Below are 15209 nucleotides of genomic sequence, written 5' to 3'. Positions count from 1 at the left end.
AATGTTAAGGAATGTGAAAATTATCCTATATTCATAATCAATTAAACCCATATTATGTTTTATCCATTTTATATCCCAGCTTTTTTTTCAATGTGTCTGAATACTTTTAAATATGAAGACTCTCAAAGATGTAAAGTGGCAGAAAGAATATCACTTGAATGATTTTTTAAAGCTCTTACAAAAATCTCATATCGCATGTATGCAAATTAATTCTGTTAGTGGATACTACAAAAACACTACTTCATTGAGTGCACTCTTCTATTTCCATTTCTGTGGCATAAATTAGGTGATTTATCTTTTCATATGTTGGAGACAAATTGCTGAAATGCCTTTAACAAATATCTGGCTCATTCTTATTGTTCTTGTTTCATAAAAATGGTACCTCCTCAAAGAGGCCTTCCTGAGAAGTTTATCTAAATGAGTTCTCTTGAAGTCCTTCTCCATCACATAAGCCTTTTTGTTGTGTACATACCACTCTGTTGTCTTGGATCCAAGAAGGCAAGGACTTTGTCTTTCTTGATTTCCACCATAACTTCAGTCCTTAGTACACATTTGATAATTACTTATTGGATAAACAAATGCAAAGGTTTGGATGTCACACTTTGCAAATCATCTCAAGGAATCATTGATTGTTAGAGCTCAAAGAGAGTATTTTATCAACAAAACAGTGGTGTTCATGTAGATAAAAAGTGATGCCCAGAACTATGAAGTACTCTGGCCACAGAATATTCTTAGTATCACTTTCGATTATACTATGGAAAATGTGGTTTCTCATGTATAACAAAAGGATGCTGGCATCTCTAGATTGCTCTGTGATTTTGATTTTTATGTATATACTATAAGCCAGCATGTTCTATTTTACTTGTGGTTGGTTTTTATTTTCTTTTTAACTTTCTTTAGATATTTACATTAGTGATTTAGTACAGTCAGGATGAGAGAAGGGGATTTTTTTTTAAGATTTTATTTATTTACTTGAGAGAGAGAGAGAGAGAGAAAGATCATGAGATAAAGCATGAGTGGGGAGGAGAGGGAGAAGCAGGCTCCCCATGAGCAGGGAACCCTACATGGGGCTCGATCCCAGGACCCTGGGATCATGACCTGAGCTGAAGGCAGACACTTAACCGACTGGGCCACCCAGGTACCCCAGAGAAGGGGATATTTCAATAGAGTACCATTATAGAAGGTAAATAGATACTCTGTCCGATTTCTATAACCCAGTAACATCAATGGAATAGACAAAAAATACTTATTTTTATATTCTATACCAAGTCTTCCCAGAGTATTGTCGGTGGCTCATGGAAGAAATGTTGCTGGTCTCCCTGTCCAAACTGAAGTAGTGAGCCACCTCAGGATGGAGAAGATTCAGAGCGGCAGATGAAGTTGTATGTCCGTCCTCAGGTTAGGCCATATGACCTAAACACTGGCTCCACTAGAATTGCCAACATTCTGAGAAGTGATTGTAAAGTCATCTTAAAAAATTATCTTCATTTCACTGTGAACTAAAATACTTGGACCAGAACACCTGTAATATTCTGAGAAAATCTTTAAGATGATGCTCAGAAACTTGGCATTGTGAATTAAAGCTGTTATTTTATGATGTATGTATTCATTTTCTATAATCTTCAATCTCCTTCCTCTGTGGCTGTATCTAGTCTGCAAAGCCCAGCTTAATCTCTAGAAACCTCCGCACCCTCTAGTTGTTATTTGACCTGGCTCTGCCTAGAAAAAGATTTTCTTTCTTCTCCTTCCTTTCACTTAAAGTAAGCTCCTATTCTCCCACAGCTGCTCAGAAGGATCCAGTTTTATTGTTTTAAACTATTCGGTTTAAATCCCTTTTATGACACTCTCAGTGCCATTAATAGTCATATGTATGCCTTCAGTTGTGCAACAAACAATGAATGAGAAGCTACTATGGAGGGGCTATGCAGGATCATGGGTAAGTGCATGGCCCTGGTTCCACCAGCCCCATTTAAATCCAGCTCCACAACTTACTGTATGTATGACCTTGGGCCATTTAGTAACTTGTATGTATTCCACTTTCCTCATTTTTGAATGTGGATGATGATCAATAACTACCTCGTAGAGATGTTATAAAGATTAAATGAGCAAAAAGTATAAAAAATTAGAAATGCATCTGGCACACAGTAAGTGCTCAGTAAAATTTAACTTTTGGTATTACTCTGATTCAATGAAGAATAAGATACAGTCCCAGCTCTCATGGCTCTTGTAGCTTAGAGACAAAAATTTAAGTGATCGATTATAACTGTATGTAAGTGCCACGAGAGGGTCATTCAGAGGGTGTTAGGCCAAACACAGGAGAGACAACAAGTCCAAACTTATCATATGTCTCATTTCTTCTGGAATGTATTCAAACAATCTGCTGATCAGTTCTTCCTTCATTTTAACAGGCAGCTTTCTGGAGACAATGTCTTAGCATCAAAATTTGGCATTAAAATGTTAGGATCATTGATACTGATGAATGCTTTAGCAAAAGCAGGCAGTGTATTTAAAACTAAAAAATTAATTAGAAAAATTCTATGAACTATACCCCTCTGTTTATGAGAGCCTGTTGGAATGTGTACCAAGTAAGAAGGTCTATTTTTAACATGATCAGATTTATACTTATTCGATTAGAGCAAAATGGCAAACTTAACTGTCGAGAAAGAGGTTAATACCCTTCTGAGCCTGTCTCCAAAGTTCAGAACTGATCTATTTTTAAACAATGGAGTGTGAAGAGCCATGGGCTGAAAATAGGTACAGATCATGTGTCCCAGTATAATATAGGACGTCAGTATATTTCATTTTCACAGAACATGAATCAGGCTGAGAGTATAATACTGTCCTTCTGACCTTTAATTTGTTGAATAGACTGTTAGGGAAGAAAGCATAATTTGCATACATATTTACTTGTGCAGTTCTGAATCATTTTTTTTGAAGTACGTACTTGTTGATTTTTAAAATACCCTCTAAAATGTGTTTAGTTAAGATTAACTAAAACAGGGGTGCCTGGGTGGCTCAGTTGGTTAAGCAACTGCCTTCGGCTCAGGTCATGATCCTGGAGTCCTGGGATGGAGTCCCACGTCGGGCTCCCTGCTCAGCGGGAGGTCTGCTTCTCCCTCTGACCCTCTTCCCTCTCGTGCTCTCTGTCTCTCATTCTCTCTCTCTCAAATAAATAAATAAAATCTTTAAAAAAAAAAAAAAAAGATTAACTAAAACAGGCTAGAATCATAGAATTGTAACTTTATACAGGGATCTTATAAATTATCAGATATTCATGTAACAGGCACAGTAACAAAAGGCTAGAAAGACTAAGTGGCCTGGTCATGGTCACATTGCCAAACAAAGAAATTGAGTCTTTTTCTCTCTTTGTATTTTCCCTTGCATCCCTGGTTTCTAGAAAACAAATAGACAAAAAACATTTATCAATTTCTTAATGTGTGCAAAACATTGATCCAAGCATGATGGGAAGGTAAATTGTAAAATATGGTTTTAGTCTCAAAGTGCCTACCATATGTTTGTAAGAGACAAGATAGAAATACATGCAAAAAAAAAACTATGAAAAAAAGTTAAAGTACGTTACTGAAAATACAAGAAATGTAAAAAGTTCACATATAGTTAATTGCCAGAGCAAAGCTGACACTACATACTGAAATTCTAAATGGATTGGAGACTTATATGCACAGCTTGAAATCGTAAAACTCCCAGAAGAAAACACAGAGAAAAAGCTTCTTGATGTTGATCTTGGCAGTGATTTTTTTGGATGTGACACCTAAAACATGAGTGACAAAAGCAAACATAAATAAGTGGGACTACATGAAACCAAAAAGCTTCTGCACAGCAAGAGACACAATCAACAAAATGAAAGACAACCTATAGAATGGGAGGAAGTCTGTGCAGACCACCCATCTGATAAGATGTTAATATCCAAAATATACAAGGGACTCAAATGACTCAAGAGCAAGAAAATAAGTAGTCCAATTAAAAAGTAGGCAAAGGATGTGAATAGATATTTTTTTTCACTCCAATGCCCAACAGGTATGTGGAAGGATGTGCAACATCATCAGTCATCAGGGAAATGTAAATTAAAGCCACAATGAGATATCACTTCACATCTGTTAGAATAGCTATTATTAAAAAGTCAAGCTATAATAAGTGCTGGTGAGGATGTGGAAGGGATATCAGGAAAGGGGAGTGGGGAAGATAATATGCATTATTATAATGAGAGAGAGCCAGACCACTGGACCTTTTCCTTGATTTTTCCTAACATTGTTCATTACTTCCCTCCTTCCTCCCCAACAAGGTTTCTCTAGTGACATTGTTTCTTTCTAGGGCTTAAAAAATTAGTCCTAGGCAATACTATATAATTCCACTTATATGAGGTCCCTGGAATAGACAAATTCATAGCAACAGAAAGTAAAATAGAAGTCACCAGGGATTGAGGGGAGGGAGAAGGGGGGATTATTGTTTAATGGTTTCCAGAGTTTTTATTGGGAATGATGGAAGAGTTAGATGCGGTGGTGGTCACACAGCATTGTGAACATATTTGCAAACTGCACACTTAGTAATAGTTTTTTTTTTTTTTTTTTTTTTTATTAAAGATTTTATTTATTTATTTGAGAGAGAGAGAATGAGAGACAGAGAGCACGAGAGGGAAGAGGGCAGAGGGAGAAGCAGACCCCCTGCTGAGCAGGGAGCCCGATGTGGGACTCGATCCCGGGATTCCAGGATCATGACCTGAGCCGAAGGCAGTTGCTTAACCAACTGAGCCACCCAGGCGCCCAGTAATAGTTGATACTATAAAATTGTTATATGAAATTTTTAAAAATTAATCTTATAAAATAACAAATCCTATATCTCTAGTTTGGATCTTTAGAGCCATTTCCACCTGCCACCTGCACTTGTCACCTGAAGGCCCAAGATGCTTCAAACTCAATACAAAAATAAAACAAAATCCTTTCTCCATATAACTGAATATCTTTGGGGGTTTATTTCTCCCCAGACCAAAGAGCTCAGAAGTTGTTAAAGTATGTGGGTTGTGTTCCATGTCACTTCCGAGTGATCCTAACTGGACCATATATGTATCTTGCCACTGCCCACTCCCTCACTTTGGGAGCTGAGGTTCTGCTGTGTCTTGGCAGATATTCAGAAGGGAGCAGCTTCCTCCTTCCTGCCACACTTTACCGGCCTAACTTGCTCTGTAAGTTTGCCAGGGTTGCCATAATAAAATACACCAGACCGCATAGCTTAAACAGAAATGTTTTTTTTCACTCTTCTGGAGGCTGCAAGTTCAAGATCAAGGTGTCAGCAGATTTGGAGTCTTCTGAGACCTCTCTTCTTGGCCTACAGTTGTCCACCCTCTCCCTCTGTCCTCTCATGGTCTTTTCTCTGTGCTAACATATGCTGAGTATCTGTTTCCTCTCCTCATAAGGACACCAGTAAGATTGGATTAGGGCCCACCCTAATGAATTCATTTTAACTTGGTTTCCTCTGTACAGACCCTCTTTCCAAGTAGGATCACATTGCAAGATACTGGGAATTAGGGCTTCAGCATATGCATTTGGGGAGGATACAATTCAGCCTAAAACACTTGCCAACGCATGCAGTGCTCCATGCAAGTCTAACTAACGTGGTATATAAATGAATGTTTAATGCATCTTAGGATGCCTGCCTGGTTTTAGGGCTGGCCTGATTTCCTCACGTCCTTTGCACACGTACATATGCTATTATACACAGATTATTTCTATTACTGACTGTTAATGATGAAAATGAATTTATGTGGATTGTATTTTAAATTCTCAAATATAGGTTCTTATCAAATTCTCTAACACCAAACACCTTCTCTTGAGATTGTCTTCTAATTCACACTACTATCTGCTGGTTCTGTTTTAATAATATTTTTTAGTTCAGCATATTTCTGGACACCAGTCTGCTTTACTTGCTGTATTTGACAATTCAGATCAGTCTATGTTTACCATGTCAGATAGACTTAACACTTACTCTGCAAATTATTCTTACAACTTGCTTACAGCTTGTTGGCCAATGGAGCTGCATTCTGTTGGAGTTTATACAAATCTGTACAGGGCTTCAGCCTGGGATACCACACAGTAGGGCTGAGATACAGAGTCTCCAATGAACATGCGTGTTGTCAGTATACAGTTCCTTAATATAGGTTTGTTTGGTCTGTTTCTACCTCTTTTTCTTTGCTTCATAATCAAATTTAAGTGAATGTTAACTGAATTTTCTGTCACTTGCTATCATTCTGCCTGGTACCTAATGGAACAATATGTCCTTATGTTCTAGGAAGGCAAATCAATGGGACGATGCTAAGACTAAATTAATTTCAAACTTCATTTGCATTCATATTGTAAGGCTTAAATGTGATTTAATACCTCAAGACCAAATTAGATGCATATGAGAACTGTAACAACAAAAAACATTAAAATGTTTGAATCTGTCCATTTCAAAATTCATCTTGTTCTGATTAATCCTTTACATGCAGGCAGATTTCATTTAAGCCACTTCATCATAATTGGCCATTTGTATATGCAGAGATTTTAGGCTAATTACCTTTAACATAATCTTAACAGACTATTAATCTAGCAACTAATGAAATAGCTGGGTTTCAAAATAAGTAATGGTGAAAAATGTCAATATTAAAGAGGCTATTGCAGACTATTTCTCTGTATCTCTATTGGGCTTTTCTTAATATAACTATGACTAACACAAAATGGAATATCGTGTGGCCATTAAAAAGAATAGCAATGAGGACCATGTCTCAAAATGGGAAATATTTTATATTATAAAGATGTGGAACAAAGAAACAAATGTTGAATGTATATTATCATTACAAATATATTAAGGTGAATAAAAGTTTATCTCAAGGGAATATATAAACATATTAAAACACTTACTAAGGTGATGAGAATACAGAGATTTTTTTCTTTTATATATTTTAAGAGATGTGTGTATGTTCATTTTTTTCAAAGATTTTTTTAAATGCACCTCTGCTAATACAAAAATACTTGATTACTTTCTTCTTTAACAAAATGGAAAACTACAATAGACTAAAATTGAGGCATTCCATATTAATTCAGTAATTCTCCTTTTTCTATTTCTAAACACTTTAACTTTCCTAATATAAATATTAAAGGTAAATATTCCTTAGCTTTGTTGTTTATTACATAGTTTTTGATATTCAAATTATTTAGGAGTTGCAAAAAACGCTTTCTTTAAAAAATAAGACAGATTATCTCAACTAGAGAAATAGATTATCTTAAATCTTCCCAATAAGACATAGAAATCAAGGGAAATGCTTTCAGTTTAAGAAATTGAGCAGTACCTAACTTGTTAGCCAGTGTTTGGACAAATGCTTAGAACACTTTTAAGCATTAAGATATGCCTGTGTGGAGATGTAGTGAAAAGAAGGGCCATATGAACCCCAATGTTCATAGCAACAATGTCCGCAATAGCCAAACTGTGGAAAGAGCCGAGATGCCCTTCAACCGATGAATGGATAAAGAAGATGTGGTCCATATATACAATGGAATATTACTCAGCCATCAGAAAGGATGAATACCCAACTTTTACATCAACATGGATGGGACTGGAGGAGATTATGCTAAGTGAAATAAGTCAAGCAGAGAGAGTCAATTATCGTATGGTTTCACTTATTTGTGGAACATAAGGAATAGCATGGAGGACATTAGGAGAAGGAAGGGAAAAATGGAGGGGGGAATTGGAGGGAGAGATGAACCATGAGAGACTATGGACTCTGAGAAACAAACAGAGTTTTAGAGGGAAGGGTGGAGGGGGGATTGGTTAGCCCAGCGATGGGTATTAAGGAGGGCACGTACTGCATGGAGCACTGGGTGTTATACGAAAACAATGGATCGTGGATCACCACATCAAAAACCAATGATGTATTGTATGGTGACTAACATACCATAATAAAATTAAAAAAAAAAAAAAGATATGCCTGTGTTGGCCAATTTTCTCACACATGCAGTCAACCATCTTGCAATTTAGAAGGCAAGCCACCAGATCAATACAAGCCTGTTAGGAATGCTGAGGGAAATTGTTTTTAAATTGCCTCATGTGTTTCCTTTCTTAAAAAAATAATGGAATGTGTATGTACAATTCACCTTCCAAATTTATTATATCAATAGAGCAGCTTTATTCTAAGAATCCTTTATTTTATTCCTTGACTTTAGCCACAAGGGAATTTCATTGACTCTGCCCTAAGAATATCTTATCATTTTCTTTTTCGGATACTCTGCACTCACCTTAACTTTGGTTTTTAACAAACAATCCCCACCCTTTTTTTTTTTACCTGACTCAGTATTCTTTTCCCAAATTACCTTGAAGCATTTGTTTCTTTGAAAATATGGAATATGGTCTATACAATTCATTTGATCTTAATCAATACTGTTTTATAGTATAGCTATAAATTACAGTGGTTAAAACAGATAACATTGAGTGAAATTCATTAAATGCTTTACTTGTGTTAATTTAATTATCATAATCTATGATAGAATTGCTAGTGTTATCTCCATTTTACAGATGGGAAGATTAAGATTTGAAGAATCTGAGTCACTTTCTATGGGCACAGAGCCATGTAGTTTTGGAATCAGGGATTGAACGTGCGTGTGCACACACACACAGAGGGAGAGAGAGAGACTAACCCATATTTATTTTACAACTTACAATTATTTTATACTGAATATATACATGTGCATTCTCTTCCCTCAACTAGGTGTAAACTTTCAGATACTTCTTTATTTTAGGAACCATGGTTTCCAAACCTGATTGCTTATAACTTTGAGTGTGTTATTAAAAGTAGAGATTTTGAGTCATATCCCTTGGAGATGTAGCTCCAGATTCTTTTAAAACAGAATTTGAGCCTTGTAAACTGTATTTTAGTAAAGTACCATAAATATGTCCACAAGATTATCGTCTTCCTCTGAAAAGTAACAGGGAGGAGAATGTCATCTTTGGCAGGTCACTGAAGCCTTTTTTTAATTAGTTTAATTTTTAGTTTTTTTAATTTTTAATTGATGCTGTCTACATGAGAGCCATGATGAGGGCAAGGACCCATGGAACAATCCTGAATAGTTTCTTTTATTTTCCAAAAAATAAAGGCATTCAGATTCAGATTTTTAAAAATAATTGTTGTGGGTAAAATAAAAACAGCCAAGTTCATTGCTATCAGTTTGCTACCCCACAGTCAACAAATATTCATGTCAGACTCTCTAAATGTATAAATTTCAAAAGAACAAATTTATGGTTAACACAAAAATCTTTAGGGTTTGTCGTAATTCCAGATATGTGCAAAAGTAAGATGGCTTCTTAGAATCCATCAAAACCCTAAGTTAGAGAGCTGGGTTACCCAGCAAACCATGGTTCTTCCTCTTGCAAGCATGTGGTCTTTGGCAGATTATTCAGTATCTTCTATAAAATGGGGTAGTAATAATACTTAAGGTATAGGATTTTTGCAGTTGTAAAATAAATTAATACTTATAAAACATTTAAAGCAATACCTAGATACCAGAAAGAATATAAAAAAATATTGTCTCTTATTTTTATTATGTTCATTCTTAAAATTATCCCTGCCTTTAAAAAAAAAAAGACAAAACCCTAACACATCCACTTACTCTAATTCTCTCCAGTCCAGGTTACTGAACTGGGCGGAGAGGAGGAATAGGGCAACATCAGCAGCACTCTTTTACAGGATGGTCTAGGTGATAAAGTATCAGTTGATATAGATTTGACATATTTATTTATTTGTGTTTGATGTTAGTATAGAAGTCTATATGTCTGGTTGCCATTGGAATGTCTAATATAAGTTCTTAGAAGGAAGGTCTGTGTGTTCTGCAAAGTCTAAAAATACAGGGTGTGTTGGGTGTAGGAATTTAGCAATGTAACAGCAGCTCTGTTTTGTTAAGATACTCCATGATTCATTATTGTAATGATGGTAATTATATTTATAGCTACCATGCCTAAAACATTTTAGAACTATACTGTGTAGAATAAAATAATGTAGAATGGAGGAGAACTAAGTGTTTTACAAAATGGAACTTTCCCCAATGATACTTAAGTTATCAGTAAAGAATTGTAGTGCTTCAAGGAGCCTTAAAATATTACTATTCTTTTTAATAATAACCAAAAAAAAATATTGCTTAAGCTTTCCCAGGGTCTCAGAGTTTGCATGATTCCTAAATACTGATTTATGGTTAAAATGGTTAAAATAAATCCTCTGTGGGGCACCTGGGTGGCTCAGTTGGTTAGGCATCTGCCTTCGGCTCAGGTCATGATCTCAGGGTCCTGGGATTGAGCCCCATTGGGCTCCATGCTCAGCGGGGACTCTGCTTGTCCCTCTACCCTTCCACCAGCTCATGTGCTCTCTCTCTCTCTCAAATAAATAAATAATCTTTAAAAAAATTAATAAAAAATCCTTTGTGAAGTTCTCTCTCTCTCTCTCTATATATATATATATATCAAATCCCATTTTCCTGATTGTCATAAAATTAAACCAAAAAAATAAAACAAGATAACCCTGAGATTGAAAAGGCAAGTCACAGATGGGGAGAAGATATTTACAATGTATATCCCAACAAAGAACTCATGTCAAGACTATAAAAAGAACTCCAACAACAGAAAAAAAGTGAGGAAAACTTGACTGGTCAGTTCACCAAACAGGACATTCATCTGATCAGTAAGCCTATTAAAATGTGCATAACAACATTAATCATTGGGGAAATGTAAGATAAAACTATAATGAGGGGCACCTGGGTGGCTCAGTCGTTAAGCGTCTGCCTTCAGCTCAGGTCATGATCCCAAGTCCTGGGATCGAGCCCTGCATCGGGCTCCCTGCTCGGGGGGAAGCCTGCTTCTCCCTCTCCCACTGCCCCTGCTTGTGTTCCTGCTCTCGCTATCTCTCTCTCTGTCAAATAAATAAATAAAATCTTTAAAAAAAAAAAACTACAATGAGAAAATTTTTAAAAATAATGATATCTGCATACCTACTAATAGCTAAAATCAAAGAATGATAACATCAAATTTTACTATGGATGTAGGACAACTGGAACTTATATATTGCTGGTATGTGAGAAAAATAATACAATCATTTTAGAAAACTTTTGCTAGTATCTACTAAAATTAAATATAAGTTTACCTTATCACCCAGCAATTCCAATATAAGGTATAAACATTCAAGCGAAATCAGTGCGAGTGTAGCCATTGTAGAAACAGTACAGAGGTTTCTCAAAAAGTTAAAAATAGCACTGCCTTATGATCCAGCAGTTGCGCTATGGGGTATTTACCCAAAGAATACAGAAACACTAATTCAAACGGATACATGCACCCTGATGTTTATTGCAGCATAATCTACAATAGCCAAAGTATAGAAGTAGCCCAAGTGTCCACTGACGATGGATAAATGGATAAAGAGGGTGTGGTTATACATTTGAAAAATTCACTTAAGATTTGTGCACTTTACTCTGTATGATACTTTAAAAAATATCCTCTAGTCTTTGACCAAACAACGTAAATAATTCTATCATACTTTAGCAAAACAAGATGAAGGACCGCTGAAAAGGAAAGACTTTCATATTTGAAATAAACTGACACGTCAAAGTAAGATCAAATTCAGGGTTCTTCGGTGTTGGTTGTTGTATTATGCTTTTATTTAGTAGAGAGAAGTTTATTTGGAATTTGAACAGATTTGTCTATTTTCCCCTGCTTTTTAATTTACTCAGTTGTTTAATCATATAAATATGGTCTCATGATTATTTATTTTATACTTTGGGATTAATCTAACACTACATTATTTACTTTGTTACACCAATTGTTAAAGCTTTAGCTATTGGTAGCTCTTTCATTTGGCCCTCTTTGAAATACACTCATCATTGTGGGATTTTTTTTTTTTTATGTTTGTATTTGATTGTTTGTTTTTTAGCACTTCTATACTTTCTGTTACTACAAGGTGCTCCAGGAAGAAAAAATTACATTTTTTTAAGTGTTGACAGTAAGCTTGGTAATTTGGAGTACCTTATAAAGGTCAGGGCCATGTCTGATTCCCTTAGGAATGGAGCACTCCTCAATTTAATGCATATGGTCAATACTCCTAATTCAGGCCAGACCTATTGCTAGAATAGTTCATTGTAACAACTGCCATAAAGAATCTGGATGGAAATTAGAGATATTAATAACTTAACTGTGTGTCTTAGTTAAGTCAGTGTGCTATAAGGAACTGTGATTGATGGAGGAGGAACTTTAAAAGTTTTGTTTTACATATAGAGAGATATTAATAACTTAATTAAATATGTTCTCTAAGAAAATGTGCTATAAAGAAATGTGATTGATGGAAAAGAGCTTTTAAAAGTTTTGCTTCATTTCTAGACTCACATGATTGTTTCTATTAAACTATATACTCTCAAAGCAAGCCAATTTAATGGGAAGAGAGAGAGCTTTTAAATGCAAATAATTACATTTTTTCTTATCAAATGCTTGTTAGAATTTATAGTTTCAATCTGGTAGTCGTCACATTGGAGGTAAAAGTTCCACAGAGAGAGAGAAAATTAATGGATTCCTTTAAGCCATAACAATAATATGAAATTATCCCTGTGGTGTTATAATCAAGGCAGTTACAATAGGTATACCTGAATATGCAATGCATCATAGAAAAAGTTATTCATATAAATAAAGAACAGCTAAATTGTTTATAAAATATACTTCTAATTATTTTCTAAAATAAAGGGTGAGAGAACAATGAAGAGAAAAAAAATGTGTGTTTGAATCCAGTAACACAGATAAAAGAATTCTCTATTTTATTATTTTTCTTTGAAAATTCTTATTTTCTCTGCAACCTGACTTAAGTTCATTTTCCTCCACAGTATTCTTCCATGCCATTTTACATGTGAAATCATTAACTCAAACAATCAATCTGGTCCTTTTAATGACCTCTCTCTGTCTTCTTTCAACTCATGAACCTTGAGCGGTTCACCTTTTATCTTCATGAAGTTTTTGTATAGAAGGATTTTGAATAATAAAAAACACATTTTTATATACCAGAGACTTGTTTCTCAAGCTGTTTGCTTTAGAAAGCTTTCTAGCAGATTTAAGTAAATATCTCCCAATGGGGAAAAAAACCTCGTCTTTGTGAGCACTTTTTCCCACTGCTGAAACTCCATCTTCCTTCTTTCCTTCCCTCCCTTCTTCCCTTTCTCCTTTCTTCCACCTTCTCTACCTGCATGCATATTTACTGAGCACGTACTACACGCAGAACCTTACTGTAGTCCCACCCCCACCACTGCTCTTCAGCACCAGTTACAATTAACCACAAGTTGTCCTCAGTACAGCCACCCATGGAGTCAGCTGAACATTATTTGGGCTTGGATGATGCTACACAAGGTATCTTTCTCTTGTTTTTGTTGCTGTGTTCACTTTTTGCTTATTACAGCTGATTTTTAAATATTTTACCATCCTCCGTGAAGCCCCACCATTAGAGACTCTTTGCTCTGCTGAACTGACAAGAAATTGTTAAAGATGAAATACCTTCTTTTCCATGGTGGACCCCAAATTTTGTGCCCCCTGTATCAGCTGGAATTTTCTTACCTATTCCAAAATAAGGTCAGGTCATTTCATGAAGCAAGATTGAGGAAATTTTTTTCCTCAGTCTTAGAATCTGTTAGTTTATATAACATATTTTCCCAAACAAGAATTCAGATCTCAGCTTTTGTTAATACCTCCAATTTTTTTTTGCCCTTTTCCCACCTTTTTTTTTTTTAAGATTTTATTTATTTATGTGACAGAGAGAGAGATAGCAAGAGCAGGAACACAAGCAGGGGCAGTGGGAGAGGGAGAAGCAGGCTTCCCGCTGAGCAGGGAGCCCGATGTGGGCCTCTATCCCAGGACCCTGGGATCATGACCTGAGCCTAAGGCAGACGCTTAACGACTGAGGCACCCAGGCGCCCCTTTTCCCACCTTTTAGCAGGATTTCCTTCAGTATCTATGTCTCTTAAAAGAGATCACAAATTCAGGGTTAACCTTTTTCCTTTGGGGCTCATTGGAGAAGAAATTTTTGAGAAATGGCATTGTGGTAAAATTTAGGTTCCTACTATTTATCCCTTTACATATCTAACTTGCAAGATTAAAAATGGTTGGTCCCAGGGTCAACAGGGTGGTTCAGTCGTTTAAACGTCTGCCTTTGGCTCAGGTTATGATCTCAAGGTCCTGGGATCCAGCCCCACATAGGGCTCCAGCCCCATGTCAGGCTCCCTGCTCAGCCAAGAGTCTGCTTCTCCCTCTGCCCCTCCCCCCCGCCTGTGTGCTCGTGTTTTCTCTCTTTCTCTCTCTCTCAAATAAATAAATAAAATCTTAAAAAAAAAAAAAAAAAACCGGTTGGCCCCATATCTCTATTTTGGTCCAAAGAGATGTCACTATGTCTAATCTGGACCACATCTACAGAATGAAATCAAATGTGTAAGTCTAATTCAGAATTGGCCTGGTTCCAGAAATAAGACAAACAAACAAGTCAGGAAAAGGAAAATATGGTCCCTCCAGTATAAAGCCCAGAAGGCTTAAAAAAGAGTGATTTTCTGATCTAGCCCAGAAACAGATGGAATTTACAATTACAGATTATAGTTAGATTAGAGTCATCTTTGTATAACCTTTCTTGCACACCCCATTGTCCTCACTTTAATGTGAATAACATTAAGAAAAAAAACATTAAAATGCTTGTCTGGCAGCTGGGCCTTTGTTTCAGAATTCTGGTCAGTAGGTGCAAGTTAGATTGTTCAACACAATGGAGCACAAAAGCAGTAATATTATAACTAACAAGAGGTAGGTAGTGTGGCTTCTTTTCTTCATAAAACGAGATAAAAGGGAGACTAAAACTCTTCCACATCTGAGTTCTAATTTTATATGAAGTATAGTAAAGGAATTGGAAGTTATAAAAGGTAAGACATATATACTTAATTCACATTTACTTAATGTTTAATATATGGCTATACTGCACTAGGTGCTGGGAATACAAAGTTCCAACACAAAAATAAAACAATTTCTGGCTTTGAAGAGATATGCAGATTATTAGAATTTATGTGTCTTTGGTTCTGAACTTAAATTGCAATATTGAGCTGTGTGTAGATTTTAATGTAAGCATGTGCTTTTCTTCCTGCTATGATTAATATCTGTCTTCATATTTGTCTGCCCTT

At 35.9% G+C, this 15209-nt stretch overlaps 1 protein-coding gene across 1 annotated transcript in view; it reads left to right on the top strand.

Annotated features, from left to right (window-relative positions):
• HCN1 (hyperpolarization activated cyclic nucleotide gated potassium channel 1) overlaps nucleotides 1-15209 on the top strand; it is a 391500-nt gene that overhangs the window by 325938 nt on the left and 50353 nt on the right. The gene's annotated exons all lie outside the window — the stretch shown is intronic.

Source organism: Phoca vitulina, unplaced genomic scaffold (genome assembly GCF_004348235.1).
Source record: "Phoca vitulina isolate PV1807 unplaced genomic scaffold, GSC_HSeal_1.0 scaffold17, whole genome shotgun sequence".
Taxonomy (NCBI): Eukaryota; Metazoa; Chordata; class Mammalia; order Carnivora; family Phocidae; genus Phoca; species Phoca vitulina.
This window is presented reverse-complemented; position numbering and strand designations above follow the sequence as displayed.